Source organism: Lissotriton helveticus, chromosome 4_1 (assembly GCF_964261635.1).
Source record: "Lissotriton helveticus chromosome 4_1, aLisHel1.1, whole genome shotgun sequence".
Taxonomy (NCBI): Eukaryota; Metazoa; Chordata; class Amphibia; order Caudata; family Salamandridae; genus Lissotriton; species Lissotriton helveticus.
In genome coordinates this window covers 2,133,069,948-2,133,093,559 of record NC_136063.1, presented here as the reverse complement: position 1 = coordinate 2,133,093,559, position 23,612 = coordinate 2,133,069,948, and positions in this window count along the sequence as shown.

The window sequence follows — 23,612 nt, the reverse complement described above, 5'->3', positions numbered from 1 at the left end:
CTGTATCCAAACTTTTCTTAAGTTTATAACTATACTATATTCCTCCCCAATGACGTGTGTTTTTTAAAATGTCTCCCAGTCTTCATATGTTTCCCTTTCAAGGGGTACCAGACAGGGATGCCCTTGCTTTTTATTCTATCCTTAGAACCTTTTTTGTACACACCATAAAATTCCTTATCATTTCATGGTTACTGAGGTAAGATTACGGAGATTAAGTTCTCAGCGTACGCTGACGATGTGATCCTTTAAGTTTCTGAACCGGAAACATCAATTCCATCTTTTACTAATCTTTTATCATCATACTCTAGGTTATCTGGTTACAAATTGAACTTTTCAAAATCAGAAGTACTCCCTCTCAATAAGTATTGTCTGAAGGCTTTGTTTGACGGCACAGGGCTTAAATTGTCTCCACAATTTATCAAGTGTTTGGGTATTAAATATTCTACTTCCATGACAAAGACAATTCGTATAAACTTGGAAGATGTTCATCATAAGATCCTGAAAATGACGGTGAAATGGTCCCCATTATATTTGTCCTGGTGCGTAGATTGATTACTATAAAGGTGATGTTTTTACCTATTAAGTTACCTTTAAAAAAATTTAAGCTATTGAATAAATCGATTACTACGTTTTTATGGAATGGAAAAAGGGTGCGCATTTCTATAGTGTCTCTTTGAAAACCTAAAGAGTTGGGGGCGTTGGTCTTCCAAATTTTCACCAACACCATAATGCCTTTGTTTTAAAAAAGGTTCTGCCATATATGGGGGACAAGATTGTCCATCAAATAATATTTGGCGTAGACTAGAGAATTCACTTGTATCACCTTTTCCTTTTTCTTCTTTACCATATTCCTCAAAAACTCCTTGATCTCTTTCTGCTTCACCTTTTAAATATTCTAGCATGGTTTATTCTCGTATTTTGTCAGAGTCCCTATCACCAATACATGAATTTTTGGATTCCTCTATATGGCATAATAAATCTCTCAAAATTTTGAATCAAGCCATTTTCTGGAAACAATGGAGTCTGAACGGTGTCATTCAAGTTAAACAATTGTGTGTATGACTCTGCTTCCTTTTTCCGTAATTTAAACCAAATTTGCTCTTCCTTCGACTTATGGCATTAAAATGAGTTCCTCAAAGATGCTTTTTTGCAAGCTATCCCCACACCTACTCAATCGCAATCTCAAAGTGGAGCAGGCGGGGAACAAATGTAAGGAACTATTTAAGATCTTTAAAGATTTTACTTCTCCCAACGCTATGATCAGCCCTTTTATTCCAACTAGTGACTGGACAAATAGCCTAGCTCAGTATTTTTTTGAGAAGATTAAAAATATCCAAGATTCCTTTAGGGATTCGTCTCGGGTAGTGTGATCAAGTATAGTGATCCCCACCAGGAGGACCTCTATGCGTGGAGTGTGTCTTTCACAATTCCCGCCTATTTCTCTGGATAAATCTCTCGAAATAATGAAGGCTTTGAAATCTGACTCCCCTATGAACCCGTGTCCAGCGCGAGTACTGGTGTCTATTGCAAAAGTAATTAATCCAGCGGTGAATCAAGTGCTGAACTCTTCACTGGCATAGGGAAGAATGCCGGAGTGCTGGAAACACGCCAAAATTCTCCCACTGCTAAAAAAACCTACAGCTGACCCACTGATGCGGAGTAATTACAGGCCCATTTCATTGTTGCCTTTTTTTCCAAAGTCTTGGAGAAATATGTAAACAGTGTTACCACAGAGTTTATGGAGGCTAACAACATATTACATCCAAGTCAGTCTGGGTTCAGATCTAATTTTAGTACAGAGACAGCCCTACTAGAAGTTTCAAAAACTATAAAACCACCTTGGATAGAGGGGGGAACGCTGTACTTGTACTACTGGATCTGTCGGCGGTCTTTGATACCATGCCCCATGACCAATTCCTGGAAAGACTCCAGGAGTGTGGGATTGGTGGCACGGTTTTCAAATGGTACACTTCCTTCTTAAGTGGCCGCCAGCAAACTGTAAGGTCCCCTCCGTTTTCAGCCCATATCACCCCTATGGAAGTGGGTGTTCCACAAGGCTCAGTGCTTTGCCCAGCCTTGTTTAATGTGCATATAATCCCACTTGCACTTTTAGCGAAGCAACATGGCGCTAAAATTGTCTCTTACGCCAACGACACGCAACTTCTGTTTACCAGTGAGAAGGGCAGCGTGTTTCGAGGCAGTGAGATAAACATCTGTTTAACTGAAATTTTCTCCTGGCTTCGGGAGAGTCATCTAAAGTGTAAAGTCGGGAATTAGTTTTTTCGGATCCGACAGGAGTATAGAGTGGCACCTTTGGTGGCCACAGGACATGTCTCCTCCCAAGTGCTCAGTCAGTTCTGTAAAAAATCTCGGAGTAATGATGGATTCGGACATGTCCATGAAGACCCAAATTCAGACTGTGGCTGGCACTTGCTTTGGGCTTTTAAAAATGTTGAGAAATGTTCTCCCCCTGCTGACGATCTTCCTCAGAAAGACGGTTGTTCAGGCCCTTATTTCACCTAGGCTGGACTATGCCAATGTCCTTTATTTGGGCCTGCCAGAATACCTTCTAAGCCGCCTTCAGGTTATCCAGAATTCGGCGGCCAGAGCTATTCTTATGACCGCACCTAGGGACCATACCTAAAATCCCCACCTAAAATCGCTTCCATGGCTTCCGGTGCGTAAGAGGGTCCAGTTTAAGGACCTCATCCTGGCCTTCAAGCCTTTCACATCTCTGGCGCCCTTTAAATCAGGAAAAGGATACAACATTATGCCCGAAACAGATTTTGAGGTCTTTGATGCAGTATTTGATGACCATTCCTAGGTTTTCCCGTTCTCGCAGGGGCTGCCGCTCTTTTCAAGTGTTAGCGCCCCACCTATGGAATGATCTCCCCATTGCCCTCAGACAGATAACTGACCTGGGTGAGTTCAGGAAGAAGCTAAAGACCTTGCTATTTTGATATGTAGCATATATCTGGGAGTTGTGTGTCCTTTTTCTGCCTGCTTTTAGTGGTTATTAGCGCCGGGACACTCTATGGAGTAGCCGTGCGCTCTATAAATACCCAATTACAATTACAATTACAATATAACTTCCTCACCTACAGATCCAATTGCAACCTCGTCTCCATTCAAAGCATCATATATATATATATATATATATATATATATATCTATATATCTATATATATATATATATATATATATATATATATATATAGATATATAGATATATATATATTACCTACTGGCGATAGCCAGTAGGTATATATAGTTAGGATTGTTTTCCATAGGGAAATCACAACATTCTATTGGGAATAACTTTGGCGCCGGTTGAGGAATCTTCCTGAAATTTTTCTTAACTTTGCCTTGCAGCGCTCCGGTCCTTCCCTGAAAGATTGGGGGGGATTCGTCAAGCGGGGGCCGAGATAAAAGGGGGGTCCCAAAACGTGTTTTCCCCATGTTAATTTCCATTGGCCGGTTGGACTCACTTTTAGCCCGAACGGCTGAATGGTTTTCCATCAAACTTGGCAAAATTGTAGGGACTGGTAGCCCGATGTGCCTTTGCTTTGTCTCAAGATATGTGCTCCAGTGATTTTTACGAGAATTAACTTTGAAAAAATATATATTGGGCTATATATATGTTAGAGCCCAAATGTAGCCCAATGTAGCCCAATGTAGTCCAAAGATGGCCACCAGAGACAAAAAACACCAAATGTAGCCCAAATATCAGCCAGATGTAGCCCAACTATAGCCCAATGACAGAATGTCCCAGAGTGTTCTAAAGAACAACTAGAGCGCTAACAGTCTTACTTATGACAAAAGTATGGCACACCTGAAGTCATCTTGATTGGAATAAAGTGTTAACACTTAAAACATTTAATTTGCAAAGGAACAAAATGAGGGGGTTCATTTTGCCATAGAAATTATGATTAGTGCTGAAGAAAGAAAAATTAGGGCACATTTTGAGTGACCTCTCAAATCCTCTTATATTTCATTAAAATTTTTTTTGATATGCAGTCTCCCAAGATGGCCACCAGAGACAAAAGAGCCTGTGCTTAAAAATTCTGCTAGCAAAGCAGGTATTTGAGATTTAAAAAACGTTTTAATATATAAAAACGTTATCCGCTAATAGAATTAGCATTTAAAAAACCTTGCGAATTCAATGAAAAAACCATAGGTTTCAGGCCTTATATAGTTAGGAATTAGCATTTAAAAAACCTTGCAAATTCACTGAAAAAAACATAGGTTTCAGGCCTTATATAGTTAGGAATTAGCATTTAAAAAACCTTTGAAATTCACTGAAAAAACCATAGGTTTCAGGCCTTATATAGTTAGGAATTAGCATTTAAAAAAACCTTGCGAATTCACTGAAAAAACCATAGGTTTCAGGCCTTATATAGTTAGGAATTAGCATTTAAAAAACCTTTGAAATTCACTGAAAAAACCATAGGTTTCAGGCCTTATATAGTTAGGAATTAGCATTTAAAAAACCTTGCAAATTCACTGAAAAAAACCATAGGTTTCAGGCCTTATATAGTTAGGAATTAGCATTTAAAAAACCTTTGAAATTCACTGAAAAAAACATAGGTTTCAGGCGTTATATAGTTAGGAATTAGCTTTTAAAAAACCTTTGAAATTCACTCAAAAAACTATAAGTTTTAGTGGTGTTATAGTTAGCTGGACATTTTACTCATACAAAACCATTGAAATTGCTCCTATATAGTTAGTTGTACTAACTATATTTCGCGCACCCGCAATCCACTGCTGATGATGTCACATATTAGATCATTCATGACATGGTCAGTGACATCACTGATGACATCTCAAATGACATCACTGATGACATCACTGATGACATCATCCACGTGACAATCACATACACCTTTTCATACACTATTACAATTTTTCATCACTCTTTGTAAAATACAGAGTATCATATTTAAATCCATTGTCACAGCAATACAAGTATCTAAAAATCCACTCAGTGATTCATAGATGTATACACACATCTAATCACTTACCTATGGATTCACTCATACATGCTGTCAATGAACAATAGAACACTATCAAAAATACTTATACATCTATATCGACATTAAACAACAGCTCGCATCCTATTCACATATGAAGTCATCCTACTCACTTATGCAAACAATGGATCATACTTACATATTTACTTAACAAAACACTTATACAAACACCACTTCTTCTATTCATTTAGATAGTAAGTCATACTTAGTGAATTATAAAATCATTATTACAAGTATACAGTTATCCATACAGTCACTCACACAATCATTGTGTCTTATGTATACTTATTTATATACAACAACTGACACATACACTGCCTTTTATTTTTCTAGTTTGTTGGACCTGTACCATTGAGAAATATATTTGCTCATCATCACACCCATAAAGATATTCACTCACCCAAACAACTGTTAGAACATGTAGTTTTAACTTCATATATCTACTGAATCAACTATTCACACATCTTTGGACAGTCACACCCCCCCCACCGAACCACACACACTTTCACACTCCCATACAAATACTCAGTTAACTAATCAATAACTAATATAGACTTTCACATAGCTAGTAACCAACTGTAGAATCAGTTTACACAACAACTGACAAAGTGATACAGATATTCACACAGTTTAGTCACTATCCACTATATTTAGTGAGACATTATAAATTGGTCAAGTAAACAGTCAATTACACTGCAACTAAATCCTCCATCCAAATATTTATTTATATATATCCACTTATTCTTCAATGAAAATTGCTATATATATAATGCATATTTAAATAACGAAGCAAACCACATTCACTGGATGATGTCATCAGTGATGGCATCAGTGATGTCATTTGAGATGTCATCAGTGATGTCACTGACCATGTCATGAATGATCTAATATGTGACATCATCAGCAGTGGATTGCGGGTGCGCGAAATATAGTTAGTACAACTAACTATATAGGAGCAATTTCAATGGTTTTGTATGAGTAAAATGTCCAGCTAACTATAACACCACTAAAACTTATAGTTTTTTGAGTGAATTTCAAAGGTTTTTTAAAAGCTAATTCCTAACTATATAACTCCTGAAACCTATGGTTTTTTCAGTGAATTTCAAAGGTTTTCTAAATGCTAATTCCTAACTATATAAGGCCTGAAACCTATGGTTTTTTCAGTGAATTTGCAAGGTTTTTTAAATGCGAATTCCTAACTATATAAGACCTGAAACCTATGGTTTTTTCAGTGAATGTCAAAGGTTTTTTAAATGCTAATTCCTAACTATATAAGGCCTGAAACCTATGTTTTTTTCATTGAATTCGCAAGATTTTTTAAATGCTAATTCTATTAGCGGATAACGTTTTTATATATTAAAACGTTTTTTAAATCTCAAATGCCTGCTCTGCTAACAGAGTTTTTAAGCACAGGCTCTTTTGTCTCTGGTGGCCATCTTGGGAGACTGCATATCAGAATTTTTTTAATGAAATATAAGAGGATTTGAGAAGTCACTCAAAATGTGCCCTAATTTTTCTTTCTTCAGCACTAATCATAATTTCTATGGCAAAATGAACCCCCTCATTTTGTTCCTTTGCAAATTAAATGTTTTAAGTGTTAACACTTTATTCCAATCAAGATGACTTCAGGTGTGCCCTACTTTTGTCATAAGTAAGACTGTTAGCGCTCTAGTTGTTCTTTGGAACACTCTGTGACATTCTGTCATTGGGCTATAGTTGGGCTACATCTGGCTGATATTTGGGCTACATTTGTTTTTTTTTGTCTCTGGTGGCCATCTTTGGGCTACATTGGGCTACATGGGCTACATTTGGGCTCTAACATATATATAGCCCAATGTAGCCCAATATATATTTTTCAAAGATAATTTTCGTAAAAACCACTGGAGCACATATCTTGAGACATAGCAAAGGCACATCGGGCTACCAGTCCCTACAATTTTGCCAAGTTTGGTGGAAAACCATTCAGCCGTTCGGGCTAAAAGTGAGTCCAACCGCCCTATGGAAATTAACATGGGGAAAACACGTTTGGGACCTCCCTTTTATCTCGGCCCCTGCTTGACGAATCCCCCCCAAACTTTCAGGGAAGGACCGAAGCGCTGCGAGGCAAAGTTAAGGAAAGTTTCAGGAAGATTCCTCAACCGGCGCCAAAGTTATTCCCAATAGAATGTTGCGATATCCCTATGGAAAACAATCCTAACTATATATACCTACTGGCTATTGCCAGTAGGTAATATATATATATATATATATATGTTGAAAACCAAACGAACTATGAAAGCACGCTCTCAGGACAAATGAAGAAGTAAACACCGGAAGGTCTGAAAGTGCTGTTTATTCCACAACGCGTTTCACCGTAAAACGGCTTGATCACGTGGAAAGCTGAATGAGAGGCATAGTTTTAAAGTGGTAAAACAGTAAACACAAACATAGGACTGGTATTCGATAATCACACGTAAGTTAAATTGCTCAACTGTACATAAACTCGCATGTTAAATTCACAAGCGGGCATGTATTAGAGGTGCTGCATTGTTGAACCTTAAAACACATATGAATAACTGGTAATATCGAAAATTATCGCAAACCAAAATTAAACATATAATATGAATCCCAACACTGTGGGGAAGTCTGTGAATCTGCGCATATGATATGCAGGTAAAATAACCCCCAAATTGTTGCATATATTTGCACTGAATAGTGCCGATCGTGTGGCAGTAGAGTCCCGCCGGACCCCGCCCCCTGTACCGCCCATGGCGTACAGAACGGCAAATGCCTTCACAGTCCAAGAATGTTATTGTAACAGAGCGCCTCCTCTGTAAATCAAAAACAAACAGCACATACCTCATGCTCTACAAGGGCCCGATCAAGTATTCGCAAGTGCTCGAATACACAGTGGAAATATAATACCGTCCTATAGATAATCTGTCTCTCAAACAGTCAAGTGCCCATAAAGTGCCGACGCTGGAGAAGAGAAGGGAGGATTCCCGTGAAGTGAAGTGATGATGAAAAAGGGCCCCTCTCTTGCTCCTGCAACAAAATAAATAAGTGCATGATTAAAATTGTAATGCAACATGAAACAGCTAGACATGTTAACATACAAGTAAATGATATCTCTAGAGCTACTAATATCTTAAGGTATGGAAGACAACAAAGGACGTGCAATATAAATACATTTTACAGATCACATACTCATATGTATAAATGCTCATTCCTTCAAATGCACAGCCAGTTCCTCATCCTGGTTAAGACCCCCCGGAGTCTTACTCTGGAAATCTATGATCAATCTAGATTCCCTCTGTCGGAGTTTTAGAACCCTATTGCCTCCTCTAGGATTCAATGGTATCTGTTCTAGAATGATAAAACTGAGATTCTTGACATTGGAGTAATGGTGCTCCTTAAAATGTCTTGCCACAGGGTATTTGGGGTCAAAGTTGGTAATGGCTCTCGTATGTTCCAAAATGCGCTTTTTGGCCATGCATGTGGTGCTGCCTATATACCATTTGTGGCATGTGCAAATGATTGCATATACCACAAATGTAGAGCTGCATGTTAGAAATGGGGTAATTTTCTTGGTGATCCCATTGTAGGACACTTCCTTGCAAGATTTGCTGTTGGCGCAGGCCTTGCAATGGCCACAGGGAAAGAAACCATCTAAACCTTGAACATTAGCTGGGGAATAAGTGGTAATGTCACTGTGGACTAACATGTCCCTGATACTCCTGCCTCGTCTGTACGTGATACTGGGTCTCTTGGGTAACTCTTTCCCAATCACGTTATCGTTTTTTAGGACTTCCCAGTTCTTGGATATTATTTTTCTAACAGCCTGGAAATCTGTGCTGTAGGTCAAGATAAGTCTAGTCACATTGTCCTCATCACTCTCATCGTTAGGTTTGTCACAAATGGTGTCAACCCTTTTTATGGAGTCCGCTCTCGTCTTGGCTCTCTTGAGGACCCAGTTAGGATAGCCCCTGCTCTTAAATCTGTCCAATATGACCATGCTTTCCTCTCTGTAAGCCTTATCATTGTTGCAATTGCGTCTTGCCCGCAACAGTTCGCCGAATGGAATGCTCCATTTTAGACTTTCAGGATGGCTACTAAGAGCGTGTAAAACGCTATTTCCGGCCGTGGCCTTGCGGAAAAGTTTAGTATGCACCTGGTGGTCCATGATCTCAATTTTAACATCGAGATATTCTGTGTCGGTCAAGCTTTTATTCCCACTGAGGACAATGTTTGCATCATTGTGGTTAAGTTTGCTGATGAACAAGTCTGCCTCTTCTAACGTACCTCTCCACACAATGAAGAGGTCGTCAATGTAGCGTAGCCACATAACTACATTTCCAAAATCTTGTTGTAGCATGGGATCAGAATGGATGTCCTTCTCCCATTTACCCATGAATAGGTTGGCCAGGCTAGGTGAAAAGCAGGAACCCATTGCTGAGCCACTGACCTGCCTATACAGTTCACCATTAAATAAAAAGATGTTATTCTCGAGGCAGTATTGTATCATACACAGAAGCATGCGTGTATGTTCCCTGTACTTGATGGGCCTGTCTTTGAGAAAATATTCACACGCTTGCAAACCCTGGTTGTGGTCAATTATGGTGTAGAGGCTTTGAACGTCTAAGGTTATCAGCACGTAACCCACCTCCCACTTTAAGTCCTCAATTTTCTTCAAAAAATCTTTAGTATCCTTTACATAACTGGGGAGTTCCATCACATACTCCCTTAGGAAATGGTCAATGTACTTGGATACTCTTTCCGACACACTGCCACGTGAGGACACAATAGGTCTCCCTGGGGGTGTAGTGGCATTCTTATGTATTTTGGGCAGTAAATATAAATATAACACCGGGAGGACTGGGTAATCACATTTTAAATATTCGAATTCCTCCCACGTAAGAATGCCCTTCTCCTTCCAATCAAATAACAAATCCCACAAACTAGTAACACTGTCATGATAGCGAGTCATTTCAATGGGCTCATAAAAATGTTTGTCGCACAATTGTCTCCTTGCCTCTGTAATATACATATCTTTGTCCATCAGGACAATATTCCCTCCTTTATCCGCAGGACGGATAATTATAGTCTTATCCTCCATGAGAGATTTCACTGCCTGTCTTTGTTTGTAGGTCATGTTGGATTGTTCGTTGGATCTGCGTTTATAGTGTTTATGTCTAAGTTCGTTGAGACTTTTATTAACACAGTCCTGAAAGACATCAATGTTATCATGTGGCAGTATTGGCAAGAAACTAGATTTTTTCTTAAAATCCGTATTGGCTGCTGCATCAGTACAAATATCCAATTCTGACAGTAACTGTGTGGTGCTGCTTGCCATTGCATCTTGTGTAGCAAACATATCAGTTTCCAATTCAGTCAGTAACTGTGTGTTGCTGCACGATCTTTCTGCTTGCGTACCGCTTATGCCTAATGACATGACCATGTTCAAATTGTCACAATCTCCTACATCAAAGTTATATGCATTGGAGACAACTGATGTTGCACCGATATGGCCTGTATCACCTTTAAGTTTGTACCACTTCTTGAGCTTAAGTTTGCGGGTGTATTTGAATAAATCAATTCTATTGTCAGTGTATCGTGAAGGGTATGAGGGACAAAATGACAGACCTAGGCATAGTGTTTTCTTCTCTATCATGTTAAGTTTTCTTTTGGATAGATTTACTATGGTCATATTTACCGTTTCGTTATCCATTAGTACTTTCTCCTGTTGGCACGTCCTTTGTTGGTTCCCACTGTGCCATAGCCCTTGTCTTTTTTGCCATCGCTGTCTGATTCGTATCCTCCTGTTGCTCCTCTTCCCCTTCCGCGTCCTCTTCCGCGTGTTCCTTTTCCTCGTCCTCGGGGCTTCGGTACCGGTGTCTCCCTCGTTGTTACACGACCCCTTCTCAGAGTCCGGTACTCGTCTAAAAAAGTCACTTGCTTTTTTCCTTTGGCAAGTGACTTTTTTAGACGAGTACCGGACTCTGAGAAGGGGTCGTGTAACAACGAGGGAGACACCGGTACCGAAGCCCCGAGGACGAGGAAAAGGAACACGCGGAAGAGGACGCGGAAGGGGAAGAGGAGCAACAGGAGGATACGAATCAGACAGCGATGGCAAAAAAGACAAGGGCTATGGCACAGTGGGAACCAACAAAGGACGTGCCAACAGGAGAAAGTACTAATGGATAACGAAACGGTAAATATGACCATAGTAAATCTATCCAAAAGAAAACTTAACATGATAGAGAAGAAAACACTATGCCTAGGTCTGTCATTTTGTCCCTCATACCCTTCACGATACACTGACAATAGAATTGATTTATTCAAATACACCCGCAAACTTAAGCTCAAGAAGTGGTACAAACTTAAAGGTGATACAGGCCATATCGGTGCAACATCAGTTGTCTCCAATGCATATAACTTTGATGTAGGAGATTGTGACAATTTGAACATGGTCATGTCATTAGGCATAAGCGGTACGCAAGCAGAAAGATCGTGCAGCAACACACAGTTACTGACTGAATTGGAAACTGATATGTTTGCTACACAAGATGCAATGGCAAGCAGCACCACACAGTTACTGTCAGAATTGGATATTTGTACTGATGCAGCAGCCAATACGGATTTTAAGAAAAAATCTAGTTTCTTGCCAATACTGCCACATGATAACATTGATGTCTTTCAGGACTGTGTTAATAAAAGTCTCAACGAACTTAGACATAAACACTATAAACGCAGATCCAACGAACAATCCAACATGACCTACAAACAAAGACAGGCAGTGAAATCTCTCATGGAGGATAAGACTATAATTATCCGTCCTGCGGATAAAGGAGGGAATATTGTCCTGATGGACAAAGATATGTATATTACAGAGGCAAGGAGACAATTGTGCGACAAACATTTTTATGAGCCCATTGAAATGACTCGCTATCATGACAGTGTTACTAGTTTGTGGGATTTGTTATTTGATTGGAAGGAGAAGGGCATTCTTACGTGGGAGGAATTCGAATATTTAAAATGTGATTACCCAGTCCTCCCGGTGTTATATTTACTGCCCAAAATACATAAGAATGCCACTACACCCCCAGGGAGACCTATTGTGTCCTCACGTGGCAGTGTGTCGGAAAGAGTATCCAAGTACATTGACCATTTCCTAAGGGAGTATGTGATGGAACTCCCCAGTTATGTAAAGGATACTAAAGATTTTTTGAAGAAAATTGAGGACTTAAAGTGGGAGGTGGGTTACGTGCTGATAACCTTAGACGTTCAAAGCCTCTACACCATAATTGACCACAACCAGGGTTTGCAAGCGTGTGAATATTTTCTCAAAGACAGGCCCATCAAGTACAGGGAACATACACGCATGCTTCTGTGTATGATACAATACTGCCTCGAGAATAACATCTTTTTATTTAATGGTGAACTGTATAGGCAGGTCAGTGGCTCAGCAATGGGTTCCTGCTTTTCACCTAGCCTGGCCAACCTATTCATGGGTAAATGGGAGAAGGACATCCATTCTGATCCCATGCTACAACAAGATTTTGGAAATGTAGTTATGTGGCTACGCTACATTGACGACCTCTTCATTGTGTGGAGAGGTACGTTAGAAGAGGCAGACTTGTTCATCAGCAAACTTAACCACAATGATGCAAACATTGTCCTCAGTGGGAATAAAAGCTTGACCGACACAGAATATCTCGATGTTAAAATTGAGATCATGGACCACCAGGTGCATACTAAACTTTTCCGCAAGGCCACGGCCGGAAATAGCGTTTTACACGCTCTTAGTAGCCATCCTGAAAGTCTAAAATGGAGCATTCCATTCGGCGAACTGTTGCGGGCAAGACGCAATTGCAACAATGATAAGGCTTACAGAGAGGAAAGCATGGTCATATTGGACAGATTTAAGAGCAGGGGCTATCCTAACTGGGTCCTCAAGAGAGCCAAGACGAGAGCGGACTCCATAAAAAGGGTTGACACCATTTGTGACAAACCTAACGATGAGAGTGATGAGGACAATGTGACTAGACTTATCTTGACCTACAGCACAGATTTCCAGGCTGTTAGAAAAATAATATCCAAGAACTGGGAAGTCCTAAAAAACGATAACGTGATTGGGAAAGAGTTACCCAAGAGACCCAGTATCACGTACAGACGAGGCAGGAGTATCAGGGACATGTTAGTCCACAGTGACATTACCACTTATTCCCCAGCTAATGTTCAAGGTTTAGATGGTTTCTTTCCCTGTGGCCATTGCAAGGCCTGCGCCAACAGCAAATCTTGCAAGGAAGTGTCCTACAATGGGATCACCAAGAAAATTACCCCATTTCTAACATGCAGCTCTACATTTGTGGTATATGCAATCATTTGCACATGCCACAAATGGTATATAGGCAGCACCACATGCATGGCCAAAAAGCGCATTTTGGAACATACGAGAGCCATTACCAACTTTGACCCCAAATACCCTGTGGCAAGACATTTTAAGGAGCACCATTACTCCAATGTCAAGAATCTCAGTTTTATCATTCTAGAACAGATACCATTGAATCCTAGAGGAGGCAATAGGGTTCTAAAACTCCGACAGAGGGAATCTAGATTGATCATAGATTTCCAGAGTAAGACTCCGGGGGGTCTTAACCAGGATGAGGAACTGGCTGTGCATTTGAAGGAATGAGCATTTATACATATGAGTATGTGATCTGTAAAATGTATTTATATTGCACGTCCTTTGTTGTCTTCCATACCTTAAGATATTAGTAGCTCTAGAGATATCATTTACTTGTATGTTAACATGTCTAGCTGTTTCATGTTGCATTACAATTTTAATCATGCACTTATTTATTTTGTTGCAGGAGCAAGAGAGGGGCCCTTTTTCATCATCACTTCACTTCACGGGAATCCTCCCTTCTCTTCTCCAGCGTCGGCACTTTATGGGCACTTGACTGTTTGAGAGACAGATTATCTATAGGACGGTATTATATTTCCACTGTGTATTCGAGCACTTGCGAATACTTGATCGGGCCCTTGTAGAGCATGAGGTATGTGCTGTTTGTTTTTGATTTACAGAGGAGGCGCTCTGTTACAATAACATTCTTGGACTGTGAAGGCATTTGCCGTTCTGTACGCCATGGGCGGTACAGGGGGCGGGGTCCGGCGGGACTCTACTGCCACACGATCGGCACTATTCAGTGCAAATATATGCAACAATTTGGGGGTTATTTTACCTGCATATCATATGCGCAGATTCACAGACTTCCCCACAGTGTTGGGATTCATATTATATGTTTAATTTTGGTTTGCGATAATTTTCGATATTACCAGTTATTCATATGTGTTTTAAGGTTCAACAATGCAGCACCTCTAATACATGCCCGCTTGTGAATTTAACATGCGAGTTTATGTACAGTTGAGCAATTTAACTTACGTGTGATTATCGAATACCAGTCCTATGTTTGTGTTTACTGTTTTACCACTTTAAAACTATGCCTCTCATTCAGCTTTCCACGTGATCAAGCCGTTTTACGGTGAAACGCGTTGTGGAATAAACAGCACTTTCAGACCTTCCGGTGTTTACTTCTTCATTTGTCCTGAGAGCGTGCTTTCATAGTTCGTTTGGTTTTCAACATTCAAATTGGTCGGCTTTACTCCGCCGGCGTGCACGCCACCTTTCACGGGTCGCTGAGATCCAGAAGGAGTTGCTTTCGTGGTATGGATATATATATATATATATATATATATATATATATATATATATATATATATATATATATATATATATTCAATGAAAAAACCATAGGCTTGAGACCATATATAGGGGTCGATTAGGATGGCGGACGGAAACGTGTACCGTCCGCCGCGGAAGGTGGCAAGCTACTCCGGACCTGTCCGCGGAAAATCCGCAACAGCAATTAGGATAAAACATACAAAAAACGCCGACCGCGGCGTACGGAGCACTCCAATCCCCGTCCGCGGCGGTCGGAGTACACCTGAGTCCGCGGCAGGCGGACGGAACAGTAAAAACACCGACCGCCGCGTACGCACATGACCGCGAATACATCCACCACCCCCGCTATACCTGCGCAATGTCCGTGTCCGCAATTAGGATAACTCCGCAAGTACCCCGGTAGTCACCGCCATCCACGTCCGCAGCGGAACCAATGCACCGAGAATCCGTGCACCACAGCGGAACGACAACACAAACAACATCCCTACTGTCAAACCAATGCCATACATTGGCACGGAAGTTTATCACCAAACACACGAAAAAAAACGTCCACCCACCGAAAATATCCAAACCAATCACAACACACAATGATCCACCGCCAAGCACCACACAATCCACACCTGCCAACACTCCCACCTAGCACCTGACTGCCAATAACCATTCAGACACGGTCTAGACACACACCATAAAAGAACTCCCAGCCACTCCACAACTCCTCTGCATCACAGCATAGCTGCTAGCAGGACACACCACTGAACTGAGCCCAAAGATAAATAGCATTCACACAACCCACACCCAAACACACCCACCACACAAACACCCACCACACCATTCTTACACACCACACACCTGCACCACCCCATCCACGCAAACCCACACCCCGAGCACCACACACCATGGCACCAAAAAAAACCCCCAAATTCACTGACACCGAGTTGAAGGTTATGGTCGATGAGATCATCCGTGTGGAACCCCACTTATTCGGGGCCCTAGTGCAGCAGACCAGCATAGCCAGGAGAAACAGCATGTGGGACCGGATAGTCACCAGGGTGAATGCCTCCGGGAGCGTCCCGAGGACGAAGCAGGACATCCAGAGGCGGTGGCACGATCTAAAGACCCGAGTCAAAGCCATACGAGCCAAGAACTATCTCCGGGCTAATCATACAGGCGGTGGAACCCCTCCGGAGCCCTTACCCTACACCGAGTGGGAGGAGAAGGTGATGACCATCATCCACCCTGAGAGCCTTGATGGACTTCCTGAGGGAGAAGAGGCTGGTAAGTACAAACCAAGCACCATGAGCACTACTACATGGTGTGCCTCACACAACTGTGAAGACACATCTCCCAGACCCCAACCCATGCATGCAGTCCACATACTCACCAACGTCGAAATCACTCCAACAGGCCCCCATGTCCATAGGGATGGCGGTGGCGGTGGTGGTGGGTGGTGGTGGGTGTGAGGGGATGGAACTACAACTCCCAACAGGCCCCCATGTCCATAGGGATGGCGGTGGCGGTGGTGGTGGGTGTGAGGGGATGGAACTACAACTCCCAACAGGCCCCCATGTCCATAGGGATGGCGGTGGCGGTGGTGGTGGGTGGTGGTGGGTGTGAGGGGATGGAACTACAACTCCCAACAGGCCCCCATGTCCATAGGGATGGCGGTGGCGGTGGTGGTGGGTGGTGGTGGGTGTGAGGGGATGGAACTACAACTCCCAACAGGCCCCCATGTCCATAGGGATGGCGGTGGCGGTGGTGGTGGGTGTGAGGGGATGGAACTACAACTCCCAACAGGCCCCCATGTCCATAGGGATGGCGGTGGCGGTGGTGGTGGGTGGCGGTGGGTGTGAGGGGATGGAACTACAACTCCCAACAGGCCCCCATGTCCATAGGGATGGCGGTGGCGGTGGTGGTGGGTGTGAGGGGATGGAACTACAACTCCCAACAGGCCCCCATGTCCATAGGGATGGCGGTGGCGGTGGTGGTGGGTGGTGGTGGGTGTGAGGGGATGGAACTACAACTCCCAACAGGCCCCCATGTCCATAGGGATGGCGGTGGCGGTGGTGGTGGGTGGTGGTGGGTGTGAGGGGATGGAACTACAACTCCCAACAGGCCCCCATGTCCATAGGGATGGCGGTGGCGGTGGTGGTGGGTGTGAGGGGATGGAACTACAACTCCCAACAGGCCCCCATGTCCATAGGGATGGCGGTGGCGGTGGTGGTGGGTGGTGGGTGGGGTGAGTACCAGTGCAGACAGAATCGGCCAAAAAAGTGAAAACAACCTGTCAAGTCCACATTACTCATCATCACATTTTGGTTTTGTAGGTCATCCTCATCTGACAGCTGGAAGCAACACCCGCCCTCCAGACTCGCCAATCACAGACGTCTCAGGGGACGATTGGCCAGCCACCTCCGGGGCAGAGGATGATCCCGGCACAAGCAGCCAGCCAGGGCCATCTGGCTCCCAGGTCACCCCTGCACCAACAACTACGGCCTCTGCCATTGTGACAACACCGGCCACTGTGACCTGCACAGCCACCACCAGCACCACCTCCACCACCACCACCACTGCTACCACCACTCCTGCCACCCTGCCCAACCCAACGGCCAACGCCGTGCCAGCGCCATCCCAGCCACGCAGGGAGAGTGTGAGGCAAGGCAGAGATGCAAGGCCAGATCCGGCAGGCAGGAGCATACGTCAAAGAACACGGGAGGATACCAACACACCCAATCCAGTGCAACAGTCATTGGAGGCACTGGGCAGGGTGGAGGTGAGCTACCAACGTGGTCAGGCACAGGCAGACCGGGCCCACCAGGACTTTGTAGATAACACTGCAATGTTGGGGGCCATTGAGAGGCGGCTTGGCCATCTAGTGGACATCTTCACCAGGACAATCAGGCCACAAACACCGCCACCGCCACCGCCACCGCCACCGCCACCTGCGGCGGATGTGGTACCCGATGCCCCTGCGCAACCAGCTGACACCGTACCGGCAGTAAGACGGAGGGGCCGACCGAGGCTGGAAGTGGGCGACAGCAGTGTGGAAGCACCTGCCACACGCTCCAAGAGGAACAGAAAATGACTGTCCCAGTACCTGCGCATGCCATTCACCCTGCCAACTATCCGGTCCCACCTGCCACAGGCCTGCTGTACTAGGCAGACACCACCCTATGTGGTGTCCGCACGGACATTTCATCTGCCATAACCTTCAACTCTCACTCCCCCACCCCTTCACTCATTTGTAAATATGCACCTACACCCATGCACATTTTGTAAATAAAAGCCACTTACTCACTCAATCCTGTGTTGTCTCCATGTTTATTCACATGAATGCATCAGAAACAGATGTTACTAGGTACAGGTATCCAACTGGTACAGAATCATGGCGCTGCGGGAGTGACCTAGGGAAAATGGAACCCGCAAAGACACGTCAGGAAACAAGATCACACACATCAGAACACACTGCAGTGCAACATTTAACTACCCACACGCATCACAACAGTAATGGATGAGACGACACACATCATGGAGACGTGCATTGGCCACAATTTAGCACACACACACACATGCATGCATCACATAGCAGAACACAGAGATGAAGCACACCACTATGCCACAACACCAGCACACATTCACAGGGCATACCCAAGCAGCACAAGAGGAGCACACTCACAATCAAGGGAAGTAGCGATCAATGATCTGGCGCCTCTGGTCCACACCTTCCTCCTCACCACTATCCTCATCAGTTGACATGGCTGGGTCGGGAGGGCGAGGAACTTGCAGTTCATCAGGGTCCAAGAGCAGTTCAATGTTATAGCGCACAGCCAGGTTGTGAAGCATGCAGCACGCTGTCACGATCTTGCATACTTTGCCTGGTGAGTAAGGCAGGGCCCCTCCAGTCTTATCCAGGCACCGAAACCTTGACTTGAGCAGGCCAAATGTCCGTTCTACCACTCGACGTGTCCTACCATGGGCATCATTGTATCTCATTTCTCCTGGTGTAGTGGGATTGCGTAAGGGACTGAGCAGCCAAGGCCTGTTTGGGTAAGCCGAGTCGCCTGTGTTGGTGGAAGAGAGAGAGAGAGAAACATCACAACCTGCATTGTGGGGCACACCATGCCACACAGATATCACTCCTGTCACCACAGCATACTCACCAACAAGCCACGCTTGTGCTGGACGAAGATTAGCCATCAGTTGGGGGACCATGCTGCTCCGCATGATGTGGGCGTCATGTGCAGAGCCAGGGAATCTTGCACACACATGTGAGATGATGTTGTCGGCCTGGCACACCACCTGCACGTTCAGGGAATGGAAGTGTTTCCGATTCCTATACACCTGCTCACGTGCCCGTGGTGCAATGATCGCGATATGCGTGCCATCAATGGAACCCACAACGTGTGGTATACGACCCAGGGCATAGAAGCCAGCTTTGACCGCTGGCAAGTCCGCCGCCTGAGGGAAATGTATATAGTCATGCTTGTACAGCATCATGGCTGTCAGTACATCCCGGAGTACCGTGCTGAACATGGCCTGTGACATTCCCCCGGCATCTCCAACTGTGTACTGGAATGTGCCTGTTGCGAAGAAATGGAGTGCCGCCATCACCTTTTGCGTGGGTGTCATGGAACCTGGATAGGTTCTTCGCGGCTGCAGGTGAGGAGACAATAGGGTCACAAGTTGCAACAATCGACGGCGATCCAGCCTGAATTTCCGGATCACCTCCTCGTCCACCATATCCTCCAGCACAGTGTATGGGCGAAGGACATTTGGAGCCCTCCTGTGTGGGAGTAGATGGAATGGAAGTCAATTAACATACAACGCACGTGTGTGCACCTCAATCACATGTCAACGCCCTCTACCAACATGTAGTATCCAGTGTATGCTTGTCATATGTGTGACTCCTCTGATTGTCAGGACAACATGGACCGACGTAGCTACAATGTGCATCCACTAGCAACATGATGTTTAGCAACATGTGCAATGCACAGTGTCTCACCTCAACATCACTGCCAACCAGACATGTGACATGACCCACATGTGTAGGCCCAACATCACATGCACACATGCAAGTACATGCACACATACTAAATTAAACACCCCCCCACCCCCCCATATCATGATGCCCCAATGGCAACACCAGGAATGGTGGGCATACGGACATCACATGCATGGGGACACAATAGGCAACACACATGTACAGTACACAACAGGACCCCCACCATAGTCATCATCTGACACATACCACTCACTGACAACTGATTCACAGGTGCCCATTCATACGGGATCTACTGTGTACATGTGAGGTACGACTGAATTGTGTAGGGTACTACCCGATGTGGACATGCACACGTGATGGACACTTGTGGCTCACCGATGGCCATGGTATGGACACACATGGGATGGAGCATGACATGTGTAGCCACGCAATCACGCACACAACCGTGAGCAGGCAGCTGCAGACAATGGTACAAGGTGCATCATCGGCTAAGATGCTAACATTGATCACGCCATGGCGGTGCACTGCATCCGCTGTTTACGTCTGGGCATACGCGGGCCGCCTTCGACATTCACACTGTCTGCACGTGCACAGACCGTCACGCCCACACACCGGCAAGTGCATGTGTAAGGTTCCGTGACGGATGGTCGATTTGCAACAATGTTGTATCACTGGCGCCTCCATGGCGGTGCACGTACACAGCGGGGGAGGTGCAGGCCTATACACCCTGTAGATGTACTCAATGGACATGCCAGTTCATGACCCCCCTTACAGTCACCTTGCATCATCCACCGTACACCGGCCGGAGCGGCCGGCCCATGAACAACCGCCGTGCCAGGCCCTGCCCAGGACCGCCGTGCCGGCCATGGCAACAACCGCCATTGCACGGCCCTTCCACTACCGCCGTGCCAGGCCCTGCCCAGGACCGCCGTGCCGGCCATGGCAACAACCGCCATTGCACGGCCCTTCCACTACCGCCGTTCCCTGGCGGTCCGTGCAATGGCGGTTGTTGCCATGGCCGGCACGGCGGTCCTGGGCAGGGCATGGCACGGCGGTAGTGGAAGGGCCGTGCAATGGCGGTTGTTGCCATGGCCGGCACGGCGGTCCTGGGCAGGGCCTGGCACGGCGGTTGTTCATGGGCCGGCCGCTCCGGCCGGTGTACGGTGGATGATGCAAGGTGACTGTAAGGGGGGTCATGAACTGGCATGTCCATTGAGTACATCTACAGGGTGTATAGGCCTGCACCTCCCCCGCTGTGTACGTGCACCGCCATGGAGGCGCCAGTGATACAACATTGTTGCAACTGAAGCTTCCTTCCGTGAGGCTTGCACGTGCGGTTGCCGATGTGTGCCCGTGACGGTCCCTGCACATGCAGCCAATGGGAAGAGGGACGCTGGCCGCATACGGCCAATCGCAAGTAGAGGAAGCTGTGCACCGCAACAACAGGGCCAGTCATTGGGCCATTTCACGATCACGCTTCCAGGGCTGACCAATTGCTGGCGACGTATGCCACTGACACGTGCTGAGGGCCCTATATATGTGTGTTGGCCAAAATGAAACTTCCTACCCTGGGGACCATTGCTGCCTGTGACCATCACCTCGACCTGCTGCTGCTGCTGAGCTGACCACCGACTGCTGCCTGTGACCATCACCTCGACCTGCTGCTGCTGCTGAGCTGACCACCGACTGCTGCCTGTGACCATCACCTCGACCTGCTGCTGCTGCTGAGCTGACCACCGACTGCTGCCTGTGACCATCACCTCGACCTGCTGCTGCTGCTGAGCTGACCACCGACTGCTGCCTGTGACCATCACCTCGACCTGCTGCTGCTGCTGAGCTGACCACCGACTGCTGCCTGTGACCATCACCTCGACCTGCTGCTGCTGCTGAGCTGACCACCGACTGCTGCTCTAGTGCCATACTCCGTGATCTTGCCATGTCGTCAGGCAAAGAGATCCGGTCTCGACCCTTCACCGCCGCGGAGCTTGATGTCCTCGTGGACGGTGTACTCCGCAACTATGGACGCCTCTACGGCGCACCGGGACGGGTGGTAAGTGCAGTGTGGGACATGTTGGTGTGCATGAGGGGGCCAAATGATCAGGCCTATTTCTATCTTAGCTGTGTAGTGTGGGCTAGACATATGTTCCTGATTGTGCATGGCTGCTGACAGTAACGTCTTGCACCTATGTGTGTGACAGGCCACCTGTCCACTGACTTACACCCTTTTGTCTCCCATCATGGTAGGTCAAGCTGCACCTTCGCAAGGACCTGTGGAGGAGCATAGCAAGGGAAGTACGGGCATTGGGGGTGTGCAACAGACGACATACACACTGCCACAAACGCTGGGACGACATTTCCAGGCTGAGCAAGAATGTAGCGGAAGTAACACTGGGCCTGATTCCAAGGACGCCCCGTCTGGCCCGACGCTCCATGACCCCTCTCATGCACCGTATCATTGCAGTGACGCATCCTGAACTGGCCGAACGTCTGAGTGCCGATCGACAGCAAACTAGCGGTGAGCATACTGTCTGTGTAGGAAACCTGTGAGTGCTATGCATGTATTGGTGCACAGACACACTATTGAGTTCCGTGTTGCGTATGTATGCCTGTGATGCCTTTTTGGTCCCATTGGGTGGTACTCATTTGACATCCAGGTCCGCCATGTTGACACGCCACTTGCTTAGTAGTTGAGTGTAAAAGCACATCCCCTAGTGGTCCATGGCCCCATGGCCGAAAATGTGAGGATGACTGGTAGGGGTGGGCCATGTGCAGGATGAGGGCTCCTAAACCTTTGTCTGCTATGTGATTTGGCTATCCTGTTCCTTCTGTACGTGAGTGTGCCCATGACTCACACATCTTTTCTGTGCATTTCAGCTTTGACAGAGGACACTCAGCCACAGACGGTGGAGAGTAGCCGAGGAAATGAGTCCGGCTCAGACTTCGCACACACGCAGACTGACACGGAGGAGGCCAGCGCCGGAGAGGGGGACAGGACCGTCCCTGAGGACTCGCATGTGGAGACGCCATCGTCCTCCTCGTCGGACACTCTGGGTGAGCCTGCACTGTTGTCACAGACTGGGAGTGGGCACTCACCACCTTCTGTCGTAAGACAGCACACAGGGCCCACACTTCCGCCAACTGCACCATGTACTGTTCGTGGCCGGAGGAGTAGGGGGAGCAGAGTGGCGTTCGGTGCAGGCACCGCTGCCCCTGCCACGGTGAGCCAAAATGCACTGTGTGCTGAGGCCGTTGATCTGCTCAGACAGCTGTGTGTGGGGCAGACCAATATGACAAATGCTTTCCAGGACCATGATAGGAAGTTGGGGCAGGTGGTGGCATTCATGGAAGGGATGCATGGCGATCTTGCAGGTCTACACAGGACAGTGCAGTCATTGGCAAGCAGTGTGTCGTCTGCAATAGTACAGTCGAACGAACAGGGTGCTACTTCTGTTTCACCATCTACACCGCTGGATGTCTCAGGGGGTAGTGATTATTCTGAGCAGGACTCAAATACAGCTTATTGCACTAGAAGCAGCGTCAGACAGCACGTCAGGGCACGCAGGGCACAGACCCCATCCCCTAGATCAGCTAAATCTGTTCACGTAGACGACGTCAGATGCACTGGAGTACACACACAGGATCCACAAGTGTTGTTGGGGGACATGCCTTCCGGAGCTACACAGCCATTCAACACGAAAGGTACTCCCAAGGCAAGGGATAGTCACATGTCCATGGACTGTTCCTTGGACAAGGCCAGTCAGAAGACAAAGGCACCTACTAAGAGCAGGGAGACTCCCAAGAGCAGGCCCACAGCAGAGGTAAGGGAGACTCCCAAGGACAGTGAGAAGACTAAGGCACC